Source organism: Coregonus clupeaformis, chromosome 8 (assembly GCF_020615455.1).
Source record: "Coregonus clupeaformis isolate EN_2021a chromosome 8, ASM2061545v1, whole genome shotgun sequence".
NCBI lineage: Eukaryota > Metazoa > Chordata > Actinopteri > Salmoniformes > Salmonidae > Coregonus > Coregonus clupeaformis.
The window spans coordinates 32613131-32632763 of NC_059199.1; the positions used below are offsets into that span (position 1 = coordinate 32613131).

Below are 19633 nucleotides of genomic sequence, written 5' to 3' on the forward strand. Positions count from 1 at the left end.
ATAATTCCTCTTTGACATTATGGGGTATTGTGTGTAGGCCAGTGACACAAAATCTAAATTTAATCAGTTCAGGCTATAACAACAACATTTGGAAAAAGTCAAGGAGTGTAAATACTTTCTGAAGGCACTGTAAATGCTGAAGTGTTTAAGCTCTGACCCTTCAAGCCCCTAGCTTTTCAGTGGGATCATTGTGAGGCCAGATGGAAAATATGCAAAGCTATCTCTGCAGCTGGTGGAGAGCACTTAGGTCCTCCACAAAACTAGCTGTATTTCAGCATTAAAAGGCCTCAGGAAAATGAAGACTGGGGTAATGTGCTGCCAATGTATGTGGCGCAATAAGTGAAGGCCTGAGTTAAAACCCCCACCATATGAGGATTTCCAACTGCACCATGTATCAGGCCAAGCACACAAATACTTGCTCACACATGGACACATACACGATCATGCAGCAAAAAGCCAGAAAGGGCATTGAAGACAGGTGGTTTAAGCATCAGAGAGATACTGCATCTCAGATTGTTCTGGCAGTTCTTACATAGTAACTTCACTGGGAGGAAGGATGTTTCATATGCTTTTTACATTTGTATCACAAACCATTTTTGAGAATATCATAATGAAAGTGACCATTTTAGGCCCTTTTTAGACCTATACATGCATCCTGTAAAGACCCTATGATCTGAGAACTGTACATAATACAGACATCTTGGTGTCATTATACTCCTCATAGTGTTCTCAAATATGGAGTATGTCTAGTTTCTGAAATACAAATGCTCTAATTCATTTAGTCAACATTACAAATATGAAAATCTCAAAACTAACTTGTTTGTTTGTAACAATATACTCTTCAAACACGTCATATTTCCAGAGTGGGCTCTCTGGTACTTTAACGATATTACCCATTTTATACATAGAAAATTGACATTATATGTCATTAACCAATCACAGACCTCCTTTAGGATTGCACATTCATTCAGCAACTCACCAGTAGAGGGAGTTCCATTTGAATCAATGTTCCCATTCACTGTGTTGGTGGTGCTCATAAAATTGATCATACCTTTAAAATTAACATAGTGATGGGGGGGGTCTATACAGTTACATTTTTGACGATATATGATATCGGTTTGACAATATCGCAATATTATTTTTGCGCTAGTTGGCTGTACCTGCACCAAAACTCCAGTATTTTTCCATCATAGCTTGTTCTCCATCTTCCTTTTAAATAGGGAGCCAATTTGTTATCAGCACTTTTATTTCCATGACTGATCAAAACTTGTTGTTTTCTCATTGCTCCCTCGTCCCTCTGTAGCAGAAATATGGTAAGCAAAATATGTTTTGAAGATACATATAATTTCAGCACCAAATTATCGCGATAATATCGTATTGTGAGGTCCCTGGCAATTCCCAGCCCTAAATTAGCAGAGAGCCCACTCTGGAAATGTGATGTACTTGTAGAGTATATTGTTCCAAACAATGTCTTAAAATTAACAAAATCAAAAATGATAGTTTTGAGATATGAATATTTATGTTGAATAAATGACATACTCCAAATTTTTGAGCACACTATAAGGAGTATGACACCAAGATGTTGTCTGGATCATGTACGGTTCTTAGATCAGAGTCAAGTATAGGTCTAAAAAGGGCCTAAAATGACCACTTTCATCATAAAAATAATAGTGATACAAATGTAAAAAGCATGTCAAACATCCTTCCTCCTAATGAAGTTTCTATGTTAGAATTGCCAGAACAATCTGAGATCCCAAAAATATGTTCGGCCTTGGAATCTCACAAGTGCGCTAGCAAAGGATTGCCATTTCAAGAGTTCATGCAAAAGTTCCATGCATAAGCAATACAGGCACATAGCCTTGAGTTGTAAATACATTCATGTGAACACAACAAACACATTTACGGTGAATTAAACATGACGTAATTCACCCAAACCGCACATCAGAAATGACAAAACCACCAAAAATCTCCATTCCCATATCACGACTGAAAACAAACTTAAATTGTATGTTTATATGATGGCAAGTACCATTTAAGACCGTGTTAGAGCAGTGCTTTGTCTATGTAGTTAACAGTTAACAGACTGACGTCACTGACCATGACAGGAAAATGATCTCCAAGACCACCCAAGGGTTCATTCCCTGTGATCATTTACATTATATATGCATCGAGAGTGCTTAATCTGGATAAAAGCATATGGCACAATGTGACACTCCATTGAGGGAAACCACATGCAAGTGTCTGTCTATATCTGACAAGAAAATTGCTTTTTATGTACTATCACCATATTCATGGTAATCCTGGACATTACAACTCACTTTCTACCCCTCCTGAAACTGAGATCAGTCCTTGATTCCAATGTCTGTTCACTGACTAGTCCGGATTTGTAATATTTTCTTCCAGAAAAGAAATGGATGAATTTAGCCTCTTTGCACTTGCCCCTTTCACTACAGAACAATAGTAAACAGCAGCTGGAGAGGTCAGTGATTCCGTTGTGGATGTGCCAAACCCCAACAGTCTACCATAGAAGAAAATCCAAATAATATCAAACAAAAAGAGTAAACTACAAAAGATTAGAACCCAAATTCTTCCACACAAAAATATTCTCCATCCAACTGTCCAAAATCGAGACTGGGCCAAATCGTAGCTGGTTGAGAAAAAAAAAAATGTTTTACCTGCGCAATAGGACTGCTATAATTTTTTTTTACAAAAATCGGTCCACTAATACAGGACTAGTAAAGGACCAGTGCACTACTTTTGTGAAGAAAGACGTTTTCCCAACAATTTTTTGCAGCACCCCTACTTCCCGTAGTGAATGGCAACCTAACAAGTTCTTGACTTTGCTGACATATTAGGCTATAGTTGGTCTATTTGATTAGCCGTAGAATGAACTAGAACAAGGATTCTGCTCTGCAAGGCTTGTGGCCAGCCCTGTTCTCCCCGTGCTGCACTCGGCATGGCTACCCCCTCTCATTACTGTAATTGACATGTCCATCCTCCCTCTTCCTCCCCCCGAAAGCACTGATGGCTCAATTAGGAGCTGGCTGGAGGACTGATTAGATGCCAAGATAATGAGGCTGCGGCTCGACTCACGCCAAGCCAGAGCAGAACCAGCTCACTTTGTCAGTGACATTACAGGAACCCCAAAGAGCTAAAGGAGAGACGTGGCTTTCAACTAAAGCCCAGACTCAGACACTTTGGACAGGCTCAGGCAGGCTTGTCTGAAATAGACCGCTCCGGTTTACAGAGACCGCCTCATTATCTGTCGAGGGCAGGCCTTCCGTCACCTTGGTTCTATCGACCTGCCTGGACGTCCCCTTGAAACGTCAACTGGGTGCTTTCGCACCCTGTGAAAATGGCCTCTGATTAAGAGAGAGAGCGCAATCAAGCCAGGCTAGGCATCTGTCGGTTTTGGAGTGGTGTACATTAATTAGTGGCAGTGACCTTTTAGCAGATTATGCATTGGTCAATGAAATGTGGGCAAAGCCCTAGAATGAGGACCATGGCCATCAAGCCTTGAAGAGGAGGAGTGTGTGGGGGGGGGGAGCTTATAATACTCATCGGTTATCTGACTCCAGCTAATGGAGGAGGGATTCCTCATTATTATTTCACAACGACGGATAGGTTGAGAAAATCTCAGTTCTTCTGTCATTTTTCGTGAGTCTAGGTTCAGTGGTTTGCAAAGACTTTGCTGGGTTCCATGCAGAGAGCTGCTCAGAGGTAGAGACCTGATGATTCATATTCTTATAGATACAGTTTCTCCTTCTTGATCTCTCACCCTTATCCCACCATAGAACTCACCTAGGCCTATTGGTTTTTCTCTATAACCTCTACTCATATTCATCTCATTATGGCTCTCTTGAATATCAGACTTTTCCTTGTCACCTCACCTCCCTCTCCTTTTACCTTTTCTATTGATGGAGATGATCTCCTCATGCGCCAGAAATCCCACACTCCAGGGCTACATGGAGTCTCTTTACAATGAATCTCCATTTGAGTCCTGTCACATTGTCTTCCCATATCAAACTTTTGCTGAGGAAAGAGCGTTTACAGGTCCTGTCAAGCTGACATGTTGCAGCCAGGTTTACTGCTACTAAGAGCAGTCAGGTCTAACACAATAGCTGAACGTGGCAGGTGTGAACTAAATTGTGTCAACAAGTGAGTTCCTGGTGTGTCAACGAGTGACCATAAGAGTACACGGTGAACAGTATTACATAGGGATTTGTCTGCCATTGAAATCATTGTGCAGACTGCCTACGCATTTTTTTTCGGGTAGCCTAAGTCCAAACAGTGTAGAAAAAATATGTTTTATGAATTTTTCGGGATGGAAAAACCTTCAGTGTAAACTTCAACGACTAAAACCAAATATAAAGTATGTAGAAAAGATCATAGCCCTATATATTTTTTAAGAAATCTTTGAGAACTAACAATCACCTAAATAAAAGCTAGACAGTCATGGAGAATTGAAAATGTATTTAGCAGTATAGATTCTGTAATGTTTGAGCAAAAGAAAACAGCATAAGCCATGGCAGAATGCATAGGATTGCAGGAAAACACTTTTAAAACTGCAAGATGTTCTCTCAGCTCCATGGCAGAATAGGTGGTCTCACAGGAAATGTGCTTTAAAACTGCAAAATTCTCTCAGCTGCATGGCAAAATGTGTATAATTGCAGGAAATTGGCTTAAAATTTAAATATTGCTCTACACCGCCAAGATGGGGGCCTCTAAAATGCCACGCCCACCACCTAACAAATTTGTTGATCCCCCTAAAAAGAACTATTACATAGTGCTGTCACACCAGAGAACTCCAAAACATTCTCAATCACAATTCGTCCATGCCACAATGGATCTGCCTTCTTAACGATACAAGATCCAACAAAGGTTTTAGAGGTGTAGCATTCGTTGTTCCCAGCAGCTTTCCCCAAAATACTTAGCTTCTTCCTGATGCATAAGGAGAAATATCCACAGAGGCCCTACACTTCCAGTTCAACCAGACACATGAAAAGAGGAACTGTTTTACTACTGTGGCCAACTTTAAAATGCAAACAAGCCAGGCCAGCCTTTATCTCAATCAGTCGTGTAAATCAGTGGGAGCTACTGTTCCTGCTCCTGTTGAAGATGTGGTGAAGATAAATAGAATTTTACAATGAACTTTGAGAGGATTTCAACATTTTGACCAACATGCTAAAAATAAATTGCTAAAAAAGTTAGTTGATATAGGTTGGTGGGGAGGTGTGTAACAGATGAAAAAATACAATGAACAAAACTTTTAATGCAACATGCAAAGTCAAAGATTTTACTGAGTTACAGTTCATATAAAGGAAAATCAGGCAATTGAAATAAATTCATTAGGCCCTAATCTATGGATTTCACATGCCTGGGAATACATATATTTATTTGTTGGTCGCAGATACCTTTTAAAAAAGGTAGGGGCGTGGATCAGAAAACCAGTCAGTATCTGTTGTGGCCACCATTTGCCTCATGCAGCACGACATCTCCTTTGCATAGAGTTGATCAGGCTGTTGATTGTGGCTTGTGAAAGGTTGTCCCACTCCTCTTCAATGACTGCGCGAAGTTGCTGGATATTGGCAGAAACTGGAACACGCTGTCATATACGTCGATGCAGAGCATCCCACACATGCTCAATGGGTGACATGTCTGGTGAGCATGCAGGCCATGGATGAACTGGAACATGTTCAGCTTCCAGGAATTGTGTACAGATCCTGGTGATATCTGGCGTGCATTATCACAGTATCTCAGTGCATTCAAATTGCTATTGATAAAATGCCATTGCGTTGTCTGTAGCATATGCCTTCCCATACCATAACCCCACTGCCACCATGGGGCACTCCATTCACAACGTTGACATCAGCAAACTGCTCACCCACACACGCTGTCTGCCATCTGCCCGGTACAGTTGAAACCGGGATTCATCCATGAAGAGCACATTTCTCCAGCATGCCAGTGGCCATCGAAGGTGAGCATTTGACCACTGAAGTCGGTTACGACACCAAACTGCAGTCAGGTCAAGAACCTGGTAAGGACGACACAGATGAGCTTCACTGAGATGGTTTCTGACAGTTTGTGCAGGAATTATTCGGTTGTGCAAACCCAGTTTTATCAGCTGTCCAGGTGGCTGGTCTCAGACGATCCCGCAGGTGAAGAAGACTGATTTGGAGGTCCTGTGCTGGCGTGGTTACACGTGGTCTGCAGTTGTGAGGCCGGTTGGACGTACTGCCAATTTCTCTAGAATGACGTTATGATAGAGAAATTAACATTAAATTCTCTAGCAAAGGTTCTGGTGGACATTCCTGCAGTCAGCATGCCAACTGCACGCTCCCTCAAAACTTGAGACATCTGTGTGACAAACCTGCACATTTTAGAGTGGCCTTTTATGTCCCCAGCACAAGGTGCACCTGTGTAATGATCATGCTGTTTAATCAGCTTCTTGATATGCCACACCTGTCAAGTGGATGGATTATCTTGGCAAATGAGAAATGCTCACTAACAGGGATGTAAACAAATTTGTGATCAAAATTTGAGCTAAATAAGCTTTTTGTGCGAATTGAAAATGTCTAAGATATTTTATTTCAGCTCATGAAACATGGGACCAACACTTTACATGTTGAGTTTATATTTTTGTTAAGAATACTTGACTAGGATAAAAATCCTCATCAGCCTACAATTAAAAACAGAAATACCTTTTTACATAAGTATTCAGACCTTTTGCTATGAGACTCGAAATTGAGCTCAGGTGCATCCTGTTTCCATTGATCATCCTTGAGATGTTTCTACAACTTGATTGGAGGCCACCTGTGGTAAATTCAATTGATTGGACATGATTTGGAAAGGCACACACCTGTCTATATAAAGGTCCCACAGTTGACAGAGCATGTCAGAGCAAAAACCAAGCCTCGAGGTCGAAGGAATTGTCCGTAGAGCTCTGAGATAGGATTGTGTCGAGGAATAGAACTGAGGAAGGTACCAAAACATTTCTGCAGCATTGAAGGTATCCAAGAACACAGTGGCCTCCATCATTCTTATAAGAAAGAAGTTTGAAACCACCAAGACTCTTCCTAAAGCTGGCCACCCGGCCAAACTGAGCAATCAGGGGAGAAGGGCCTTGGTCAGGGAGGTGACCAAGAACCCGATGGTCACTCTGACAGAGCTCCAGAGTTCCTTTGTGGAGATGGGAGAACCTTCCAGAAGGACAACCATCTCTGCAGCACTCTACCAATCAGGCCTTTATGGTAGAGTGGCAGATGGAAGCCACTCCTCAGTAAAAGGCACATGACATCCCACTTGGAGTTTGCCAAAAGACACCTAAAGGACTCTCAGACCATGAGAAAAAAGATGATCTGGTCTGATGAACAAGTTTTAACTCTTTGGCTTGAATGCCAAGTGTCACGTCTGGAGGAAACCTGGCACCATCCCTACGGTGAAGCATGGTGGTGGCAGCATCATGCTGTGGGGATGTTTTTCAGCTGCAGGGACTGGAAGACTAGTCAGGATCGAGGGAAAGATGATTGGAGGAAAGTACAGAGAGTTCCTTGATGAAAACCTGCTCCAGAGCGCTCAGGACCTCAGAATGGGGCGAAGGTTCACCTTCCAACAGGACAACGACCCTAAGCACACAGCCAAGACAACGCAGGAGTGGCTTCGGGACAAGTCTCAATGTCCTTGAGTGGCCCAGCCAGAGCCTGGACTTGAACCTGATCTAACATCTCTGGAGAGACCTGAAAATAGCTGTGCAGCAACGTTTCCCATTCAACCTGACAGAGCTTGAGAGGATCTGCATAGAAGAATGCAAGAAACTCCCCAAATACAGGTGTGCCAAGCTTGTAGCGTCATACCCAAGAAGACTCGAGTCTGTAATCGCTGCCAAAGGTGCTTTAACAAAGTACTGAGGAAAGGTTCTGAATACTTATGTAAATGTAATATTTCCGGGGGGGGGGGGGGAATTTAATCCATTTTAGAATAAGGCTGTAACGTAACAAAATGTGGAAAAAGTCAAGGGGTCTGAATACTTTACGAATGCACTGTATATACCATATACCGGGGTATTTGTAAAAAGCCATGGGATAGTTTTTCGATATCATTGAAACTATTTCTTTATAGATTTTTTAAAAGTAGCTACAAAAATTACAAAAAATGGTAAGTAAATACCTTCAGTCAATTTGTGCAATATGTTAGGAGATAAAGGACACTGCATTCTTAATTTCACCTGTCACAATTTTTCAGTATGAAGCTTACCGGTAGTCCCCAGTCACGTGTCATGTGGTGTTTGTTTACAAGCACACAATGATGAGAGACCAGAGCCTTTTGAGTCACTCACTGTTGTGAAGCATGCGCCAGGTGATCTAATTACAGTATGGAATTCACAACTAAATGTTTGCCAGCTAGATATCTTATAACTCTTAAGTTAATTGTATAAAAGGTGCTAAATGCTCTGCAGTTGTGCATTTGATTTGCTAATTTGGTAGCTAGTTAGTTATCTAGCTAAGTGGTTAGCTTCTTCCAAAATCAAGCATTCGCTTGGTAAGAGCAGAGAATTCCCTCCGGAATCAAGAGCCTTGCCGGCTAATATTTGTTTTGTGCATGCAGCAAACTGTGAGTAGCATTTTTGAGTTACTTGTACACTTGTATAGTTTAGGTCAGACACTGTATAAAATGTCAATGCATTAGTTAGCATTTAGTTTGCATTCTCTAGGGGATTTTACATGTACTTGTTAGCATTGCTAACCTTCGAATTACAGAGTATCAATGGGGTTTGAAAACAGCACCCCTTGTGCTCAGTGGCAGTATTACCGAATATCTTGGTATGCCAGTCTGGATACCGCCCAAGCCTAGTTAACACAACCCCTAACTTCATTTGCTAAGTGGCTGAATTAATAAGGTGACAATGCATCATATTGTGTTAGCTTTCTGCAGTGTTTGAGAAGTCAAAGCCCATTGGATGAGTTATTTGTACACCTGCCACTGCTATCTGGATTTCCTTGTGTTTTTTCCTCCTCTACGTTCTCAGCCCGTATGCTCATCCCTTCCTCTTCTCCGAGCAGAGCAGGCAGGCCTGTTGCCCTAGCGACTCCACACAGAGTGTAGACATGCTGCTGGAGAGCCAGTACTGCATGCGTCAAAACTTTGTTCATTTGCACAATGTCTCTCGTTCACATTTGCTTGTAAATGTCCAAACTCACCAAAAATGACATTTGGTAGTTCCTACCTATATATGTATAATGTCATGAGCTGGATTGTCTTTGTAATTTGTTTATTTTCATTGCCCTCGTTAGCATATTTAGCTAGCAGCCGCCATGTAAATTCTCTATTACTTGTGCAATTATTTTTTGTTGCATTCTGGTAATAGACGCCCAATGGGCTTTTTTGCGTTATTTTGGCACCCCCTTGTGTACTAAACTGGTAATACCGTAAATCCTGGGGTGAGAGAAGTACGGTATGACGATATGAAAAACCCTATTCCCTAAGGTCTCACAAAGTGACAGACTAGTCTCTTGGTCCGTCAGTTAGCACAGCTGGCTTAAAGGCGCTGCATGGTCAATCCGACGTCTACATTGGCCGTGCAGCATTTACGGTGATATGACCTCTGCAGAAGTCAGGGCATTCATACTTCTTGCGCTTCACCGAGCAGCGCATAACTGTTGTGAAGGAAGTTGTCAAGGAAGTGAGTTTGTGTTTATACAGGACCTCACCTACTGTCAACCAATCATGTCAATGCGGATTTCTCAGCATTGTTACAAAATTTGAGAGGCGCACGGCGATGCGGTACGGAGCTCCAATTTGCCTCTGCGTGCCTCCGGAGGTTCTGTAATTGTGTCATCCATATGGCGCCTCCGATCACATTTTCTGATGAAGCATAAATTGTCTCTTAAATTGTGTTGATGTGTTCAGAAGGTTGTAAGTTCACGTTGGTTTCTGATAACAGCTTGAATGTGTACTCCATTGTTTTCTTAAATATTTTATCTGTTTTTTATTTTCCATGAATTCAACAAAATCAAAAGTTGGTTTAACTCTGGCTGATGTTTTGTGTAACAAACTGTCATACTGTAAGTAAGGCTTACAATAACAATGAGATTTCGATCCATTGTAGCACATTCCCTGTCGGGTTAGACAAGTATATTAGACAAGTATATTTTCAAGCATTGATTAAATGACTAGGAGTGATCGGAGTCTACATGATTGTCTCCATCAGACTGGCCCCAAAGCACAAGGCTGTGTCTGGTCTACCGAGCAGCAGCATTAGAATCAGACTAAGAACCGGATCCCCTGGGACCCTCCACACAACATGGCTGCCAATTTCCAGATCACATGACATTAAAATGATTAATGTTCCACTACGAATCTGATTCAAGGCCTGGAATCTAATATTACATGTCTGCTGATGCATCAAGAGGTTATGCATAAGCTAAAGGGTAAGTACAGTATTTAGGTGGACTAACAGCTAGGGAATCCATACCCTCTGTTCTATGGCACTGCTCACTTGGCTACAGAGATCTGAGCAAATTTTCCACGTGAGGTAACATCGGTTATATTTGAATGGTGCTCAAGGCCTTCCAAATACTTTGAAACACCATCTCTGCATAAGCGGCTTTATACAATAAATGTTCCTTCAAATGTAATAGGATTTATTAAAGGTATGCTGTGTGAAGGTATACAAATCTAAATATGTAGGCCCCTATGTGCAGTACAGAGTGCACATGGTATTATATGATCTCCAAACCCCAGCATCACAGATTAGTGATTTGTTGTTTGTTTTAAGAATCACATGCAAAGCCATTACATCAAAGTGCAATAATTACATGAGAGAGAGATTTGAAGAGGTATAGTGATTTTAAAATGCACATATAAAAAAGGCAGAACAAAAATAAGGTTTGACCGTTTTATCAGCGTGCTCTGACATCGGTGTTTTGACTTTGATAGCTAGCCTACCTGAGTATTTCGTCACTAACAGCTACATTGAAGACGAAAGTATGGCTGTTAATCCAGGGGAAATATATGGCCTACAGTGTAGCATATTATTTTCTATGAAAAATAAGTGGCCAAAAAATGTAATAGTAAGCCAACCTAGTGTAGGCACAGGCTGACAGACAAGTCAAAGACAGACATACATTCTGATGGCGCTTTCAAGACAACTGGGAACACGGGGTAAAATACGAGGTCAAATCATGACGTCAGTGATCTTCAGGTCGGAAAGTTGGTGTTCTAGAAAGATGCCCGAGGTATCGACTTGGAATTCCGAGTTGGAGAACCGTTCAAAACGATTTCTCCCCCGAGTTCCCAGTTTTCATAAACGCACTGAAGTCGGAGATTTCCGAGTTCCCAGTTGTTTTGAACGCGGCAAGAGACTGACGGGCAGACAACAAATCCGCTGTGACAGCTCGCAACTCGCTCTATTTTTTTTGGTTGTGGCCCCTTTTTCAACGTGCGCGCACCTCCTCCGTTCTAAACCGAGAGCTTTCACCGTTCACACCATCATGGAGGGTTCATCTGTCGTCTAGCGAAGGTGCTCTTTTAGGCCATTTCACAATCTCTGGCGAAGCCGACCGACAGCCATTAGCCTACCTTTCTTGCCAGCCTCAACTCTTCCGACAAATACAACCCAACCAACCAAGTGCCATGACTGCGACTACTGAGCTCACAAATTATACAAAAAAAAAACATAATTTAGTAGGTGAATAATGTTGTCAATACTAATTAGCCTATTAGGCTATCCTCTGTCTAGAACGGTTTGATTAAAACAATACAAGCATTCTTGTTCTTACGAGGAAAAACAAACGCAGGAAGCAAATGTATCATTCCACTTACCCTGATATATTACATCCACAATCGTGTGAAAAGATAGAGGAATGGTTTAAAATAGAGGTATAATGAAAAGACGGTGCGCTATAATCATGATCGACGCCTCAATTTAGATAAATCCACTCCCCTTCTCCGTTTAATGTAAAATGTAACTATTCCGTTCAGCCAAACGATACAATGTAGCTAGTGCACAACCTACGTCATTGACACAGTTCATGAGTGACTTGTAAGAAGCCAATAGAAAGCTGACACTCCAGCTTCAAAGCCAATCACAGTATAAGTTACTGTAAATAGGAAGGGCATGAAGGAGAGGAGATGACGGCCACCATGTTCTACAAGGGTGTTTGTATCCCTCCGCTTCTGTATTTACATTTTGCATGTGGAGAAAATTTCACTGTGTGTACGGTCGAATGGCCTACCAGTTAGGACATTAGTATTACTGCAGATTGTTGGGAGAATCTCAATTGTAACTCCTCGCGTCCTCTCTCCTTCTCAAAACCCATTGGATGAGAAAGCCAGAGGTCCCGCCCCTCTGACCTTCTCCTCCAATGGATTTTGAGAAGGAGGCAGGAGCAAGGACGCAAGGAGTATGCAATTGAGATTCTCCCCTAGTCATAGTTGAAGGCAAAGAAAGTGGATGTGTGGGCACTCTGTGAAGTCTCCTCCATGATCAGAAGAGGGAGCCATTTCAATAGTATATGCCTATTCTTTCGGCAGCAGGACTTGTGTTTTAATAATCCTGATTAACCAATTGCTTTCACCTCCTAAATCGATTTTGATTGCCCCGAACATAATTTCCAAAGACCTTGTGTAAAGGACGTCACGATGGTAGCTTTCTTAGTGAGTAGTCTACCTTCCCCTCTGATTGAACTCAGGACCTACAGTATGGGTGTGTTGGAGCGGATCACTTCTGTCAAGCCATCACCACCTTTCAAAGTGTGTTGCATTCTGGGGATAAAAATTGTCCGTCTTGCGCCATACAGTGAGGGAAAAAAGTATTTGATCCTCTGCTGATTTTGTACATTTGCCCACTGACAAAGTCATGATCAGTCTATAATTTTAATGGTAGCTTTATTTGAACAGTGAGAGACAGAATAACAACAACAAAAATCCAGAAAAACGCATGTCAAAAATGTTATCAATTGATTTGCATTTTAATGAGGGAAATAAGTATTTGACCCCTCTGCAAAACATGACTTAGTACATGGTGTCAAAACCCTTGTTGGCAATAACAGAGGTCAGACGTTTCTTGTAGTTGGCCACCAGGTTTGCACACATCTCAGGAGGGATTTTGTCCCACTCCTCTTTGCAGATCTTCTCCAAGTCATTAAGGTTTCGAGCCTGACGTTTGGCAACTCAAACCTTCAGCTCCCTCCACAGATTTTCTATGGGATTAAGGTCTGGAGACTGGCTAGGCCACTCCAGGACCTTAATGTGCTTCTTCTCGAGCCACTCCTTTGTTGCCTTGGCCGTGTGTTTTGGGTCATTGTCATGCTGGAATACCCATCCACGACTCATTTTCAATGCCCTGGCTGAGGGAAGGAGGTTCTCACCCAAGATTTGACGGTACATGGCGCTGTCCATCGTCCCTTTGATGCGGTGAAGTTGTCCTGTCCACTTAGAAGAAAAACACCCCCAAAGCATAATGTTTCCACCTCCATGTTTGACGGTGGGGAGGGTGTTCTTGGGGTCATAGGCAGCATTCCTCCTCCTCCAAACACGGTGAGTTGAGTTGATGCCAAAGAGCTCCATTTTGGTCTCATCTGACCACAACACTTTCACCCAGTTCTCCTCTGAATCATTCAGATGTTCATTGGCAAACTTCAGACGGGCCTGTATATGTGCTTTCTTGAGCAGGGGGACCTTGCGGGCGCTGCAGGATTTCAGTCCTTCACGGCGTAGTGTGTTACCAATTGTTTTCTTGGTGACTATGGTCCCAGCTGCCTTGAGATCATTGACAAGATCCTTCCGTGTAGTTCTGGGCTGATTCCTCACTGTTCTCATGATCATTGCAACTCCACGAGGTGAGATCTTGCATGGAGCCCCAGGCCGAGGGAGATTGACAGTTCTTTTGTGTTTCTTCCATTTGCGAATAATTGCACTAACTGTTGTCACCTTCTCACCAAGCTGCTTGGCGATGGTCTTGTAGCCCATTCCAGCCTTGTGTAGATCTACAATCTTGTCCCTGACATCCTTGGAGAGCTCTTTGGTCTTGGCCATGGTGGAGAGTTTGGAATCTGATTGATTGATTGCTTCTGTGGACAGGTGTCTTTTATACAGGTAACAAGCTGAAATTAGGAGCACTCCCTTTAAGAGTGTGCTCCTAATCTCAGCTCGTTACCTGTATAAAAGACACCTGGGAGACAGAAATCTTTCTGATTGAGAGGGGGTCAAATACTTATTTCCCTCATTAAAATGCAAATCAATTTATAACATTTCTGACGTGTTTTTCTGGATTTTTTTGTTGTTATTCTCTCTCACTGTTCAAATAAACCTACCATTAAAATTATAGACTGATCATTTATTTGTCAGTGGGCAAACGTACAAAATCAGCAGGGGATCAAATACTTTTTTCCCTCACTGTATATACCAGTACAGTGGGATAGGCAAGCAAGTGATATATGTTTCAGTAAGGTTGGGTTTTTAGCGTTTATAGCAATGGTTATTAATTGTACTGCAGGGATGGAACGCTAATCGAAGAAAAATGAGGTTGTGGTGGCAGCTGCAGAGAGATATTTGGGTGTGCGAGACCTGACAGCAGAAGAGTTACAGGGAGTGTTAAGTGGTGATGTCCCATCATTTCAGGTTGAGGGCATGAGGTAGGAGTGAGTATATTTAAATAGTGGAGAAGGGTGGGGTTAATTATTAGCAGTAGGTTTGAAGTTGTGTGTGTAGTGTTAGATGGTAGGATATTTATTTGCTTTGTTTTATTTTATTTTTCAAGAAAAGTTAAGGGAGTCGTACTCCAGTCTAGTAATGCAACAAATTGGATGCCAACCGCCGTTAAACCTCATTGAAGAAGACGTTTCTGCAGGTGCTCTTCACAACCTTCATCCTGCAGCTATCGCCTGCATTGTGAGAGGCTCTATTGTCAGCGTTTTTTTTTTTTGACCCACACGAACGTGGCCAAAGACATTACATTTTAGTCATTTAGCAGACGCTAAGAGCGACTTACAGGAGCAATTAGGGTTAAGTGCCTTGCTCAAGGGCACATCAACAGATTTTTCACCTAGTCGGCTCGGGATTAGAACCAGCGACCTTTCGGTTACTGGCACAACCACTAAGCTACCTGCCGACATGACTGAAACAGGAACCAATTTGAAAACGGCACATTTCTAAGTTTAGTAGAAAAAATAATTACGTTAAAAAGTTATAGAAACAGTGATTTTCAAACACTATGAGCTTCGTGATGACGTGGGGAGCAAGAACATTTGTTGCAGGTTTTGCAGGTTTTGAAAATCACTGTTTTTTACTTTTAATCCTGCCCTGTGATGTCACACAGAAGCATTTTTCTAGGACCTTTCTTCTTATATTTTTAACCACAGATCATAGAAACACTGTTTTCACATATGTAGAAACCAGTGGCGGCTGGTGGGAGGAGCTATAGGAGGATGGGCTCATTGTAATGGCTGGAATGGTTTAAATGGAATGGTATCAAACATATGGAAACCACATTGACTCCGTTCCATTAATTCCATTCCAGTCATTACAATGAGCTCGTCCTCCTATAGCCCCTCCCACCAGCCTCCTCTAATAGACACTGGTTTGGTGCTGGAGATGATGATGATGATTATGAGGTTGAAAAGTTGAGGAATAGCCCTTTAAGAATAAGTCTTGTTCACATTGTTTATTCATTCACATTATCCATAATCACTCTGCTATGTTGCGCCGGATGTCATGCATTTTAATGGGGACGTCCACAACAGAGTGGAAACGCAGCGCCCCCTTGCGGTGGAAGGCTCTGTTGCGAGACGGACACCGCATACTTTGCCATTTTTCTAACTTTGCGTCGTCCTCTGTAGCTCAATTGGTAGAGCATGGCGCTTGTAACGCCAGGGTAGTGGGTTTGATCCCCGGGACCACCCATACGTAAAAATGTATGCACACATGACTGTAAGTCGCTTTGGATAAAAGCGTCTGCTAAATGGCATATTATTATTATTCAGTCCAGCCAGAACCATCGAAGAACAGGAAGTTACCAAACCACAATAGAAGATGAAAATGTGTGGTTTTCGGTGATGGCTTTATAGGCTAGCTAGCAACTTGTAAACAATTACCCATTCCTATAAGTGAGTACTATTTTAATAGTAATGTTAATAATACACATTGGCTAGCAACTTTTCAACTACTTACTACTTTTTAGCTACTTTTTAACTATTTAGCATGTTAGCTAACCCTTCCTCTAACTCTAACCCTTATAGCTAACCCTTCAGTTAACCTTAACCCTTTAACCTATCTACTAAACCTAACCCCAACCCCTAGCCTAGCTAATGTTAGCCAGCTAGGTTAAGTTAGCCACCTAACTAGAATTCGTAACATATCATACCTTTTGCAAATCCGTAACATAGGCTATTGTACTTTTTGCAAATTCGTAACATATAATACGAATTGTAATTTGTAACATATCATACGAAATGGAGTGTCTCGGATTTACATACAGAATAATAAGAAATGCTCTGAGACCAGGTTGAGCTAGCTAGCTCTCTGCTCTGCAGTGCAAGCTAGCTTGACTTGCCATAAAGTTAGATAAACAAGTTGTGGAAAAAGTCACTAAACAAAACATGTTTTATTATCACCTGAAACAATTTATTTATCCTGTCTTGAATGAAAAGGTCATATTTTGCAATCTCCCAAAATAAATGAAATCTCTGAAGAGAGACAGGCTCTCCTCCAGCTTGTGTTATAACAAAGACTATGGATATACTGACAAGATACATGTCTCTCCACCCTAACAATTGTAGTCATTGTTCACAAAGCGGCACGGCAGGCTGTCTAGCTCCCGCCTTTCTTTGAATTGGTATATACATCTCATTATTGTAATCCTTTTTTAAATATTCGATGAGGGTTGTTGACGTCAACCACCTGTATTCAATGGAGAGAGATGCTATGCTCCTAGCCTCAATCTATGAATATGCATAGCCATCTCGAGACAACTCCGATATAAAGTGTTTTTTCTCAAAGTTGCCTGGATGTCACGTGTCCTAGTTATATCAGTACACTTGTAACAACTTAGCTAAGCATTACAAAACTTATATTCGATTAAATGAACCTAATGTAGCAAATAAGCCATTACTTTTTTTGTTAACCAAATTCGACACTCATTGATCTCCATATAAAAACTCCTTGCTTGGTGGGCGAAACAACGAGTGAAAACAATGCCACCTGCTGGAGGGAGACAGATTTTCAGCTGAGTTGGGTCTCTCTTCCTCTCTGACATTACTGCAAGCTCTACAGAGATGCAAGATTTGGAGTGTAGCGCAATGTTGCACTGTCGTTTTTTTGTCACAAAAAGGGCGGCTCCTTGTAATACGCTCCAGCATTCGAAGTACTTTTGTAGTGGGTGAGCTTGAGCGGTCGAAGTGTCAGCAAATGGCATCCCTTGAGAGGACAAGAACAAGATGTATGTCAGGAGAAGTGCAGTATTATCATAAGGAGATGTATACTTGGAATACGAAGGTGGAATGGAGGGAAAAAGAGAGGCAGAGGAGGTCAAATAGACTGAGGGAGGTAAAGGGTGAGCTTGAATCAGTTGAAGATGGCATAAAAAAGGGAGATGGGTTTGTCGAAGAAGAATGGTGGAAAGTGTAAGCAGAGTGAGCTGTACGCTGAAGACAGGAGGAGAAATGGAAGTGAGTGAGGGCAAACTATCAGAGGGGGTAGGTGTGGTGAAGTTCTTGGAGCCCGAGGCTTGCACCGAGGGTCAGGATAAAGATGAGTCTGTGACGATAGGAGTGAAATATTTTGAAAAAGTGGACCTTTGCCTTTTGGCTGATCCATTAGTGGTTTCAGGGTGGGTGAAAACAGAGTTGGGTGATGTGGAATCGGTTAAGGTAACCAGAAGTGGTCTTGTGATAATTGTTTGTGTGGTCAGAGGGAGCAGATGCTCCGCGTTAAATGAATGGAGACGAGATGTGAATTGTTTTGCTCTCAAGAAAAGGGTGCCATTGAAAGGAGTGATTACTGGGGTAGCGGTAAATGTGAAAGTTGACCAACTGAAGGGGAAGATTCCCGGTGTTTGTGATGCTCGTCGTTTGGTGCGACGCAGACAGGGTGGCGTGAGTGGTGAAACAGAAGAGTCGTCTGTTCTTTTGAGTTTGATGTTGAGTCTTTGCCCGACAAAGTGATGTTAGGATATATAAGTTATCCCGTATGAGCTTTTGTGCTGAATACATTACGTTGTTACAGGTGTCAAGCTTATGGGCATGTGGCAGCAGTGTGTAGGAGGGAGGTTCCTGGGTGTGAGAAGTGTACAGAAGGGCATGAGACAAAGGAATGTGTAGCTTTGGGGAAAGTAGCAGTATGTGTTAATTGTAGGGGTGCCCATGGGGCTGGGTATTAGAAATGTCCCGTGCGAGAGAGGCAGGTTGAGGTTTCCAGGGTAAGAGTAGTGAAGAAGTTGTCATATGCTGAGGCAGTGAAGAAAGTAGAGGAAGATGGGTCAAGGGGAGGAGTGGTGAGAGTAGTAGATATGTACCAGTACAGAGGGATAGGCCAACAAGTGATATATGCCTCAGTAAGATTGGGTTGTTAGCGTTTATAGCAATGGTTATCAACTGTACTGCAGGGATGGAACGTAAGTTGCAGAAAATTAAGGTTGTGGTGGCAGCTGCAGAGAGGTATTTTGGGTGTACGAGACTTGATGTCAGAAGAGTATAAAAGCAAACTATAAAGGAGTTATACTCCAGTCTAGTAGGTGGCGGTAATGCAACATTTATTGGATGCCAACCGCCGTTAAACCTCATCGAATAAGTACTTTTGTACTACCTGAAAATGTAGGTAGCCATGGGGATAGTGTTGTGGCTGCCTTGATCTTATCTATAGGCTATTCATCAAAGTAGCCTATTTTGCATTGATAACCAAATATAATCTCAGCGACTGTTCAAACAGTAAACCAAACAACAAGAATCCACCCAAAAAGGTATTTTGTTTAGAAGTAATAATTAGTGATTCCAGGCTATTGTGAAATGGTAGAACCTGCTGTAGCCAGCTAGCCATGTGCTTTTGTCTCTGTGCCCAAAACATTATGTTTCATCTATTTTTAGCTGATATTGGAATGAATACACAAGCAGCATATCAAACTGGGATAATGTTTTAGGTTAGCCTTACCACTCAAATGAGCCCTATGCCTTGCAAACATGTGACCATCCTTCTGAAGCGTCTGTACCTGTCTGAAGAAGCCTGCGCAAGGGGCAACATATCAGGCTTTTAGCTGTGAGTTTCACAGATCCCCATCTGCGACACTTCCATTGATGTCAAGGGCAGAAGCACCTTGAATGTCTGACTCAAAGACGCCACAAGAATTTAGATAGACCCCTTTGGAAGGGGTACACTGGGTCTGTAACTTATAGACCACAATGTTTGTTGGTATTAAACCAGGTTTTTAAGAACACATGACAGTGTGTGTATTTTGATGAGGTTTTATGAAGCATTTGTAAATCAACTTCTGTCAGGATGGATGAGCTTGGAAAGACAAATTGCCATCTTTACGAACGATAAACCATTCTTGGTTTATGACCGTAGCCTTTTGTTAATCATCAACAATAACCTAGTAAAACCCGTCATGAAAATACAATGGAACTGTGTGTGTGTGAGTGAGTGA

The 19633-nt window shown here is 42.0% G+C and overlaps 1 protein-coding gene across 9 annotated transcripts in view; it reads right to left on the reverse strand.

Moving 5' to 3' along the window:
• LOC123491382 (myocyte-specific enhancer factor 2D homolog) overlaps positions 1-12001 on the reverse strand; it is a 33279-nt gene extending 21278 nt beyond the window's left edge. For all 9 annotated transcript variants that reach the window (XM_045221952.1, XM_045221947.1, XM_045221951.1 and 6 more), the window contains exon 1: positions 11821-12001. The gene's annotated coding sequence lies outside the window, so the exon portion shown is untranslated. The remainder of the gene's footprint in view (positions 1-11820) is intronic.
• Between the last annotated feature and the right edge of the window lie 7632 nt (positions 12002-19633).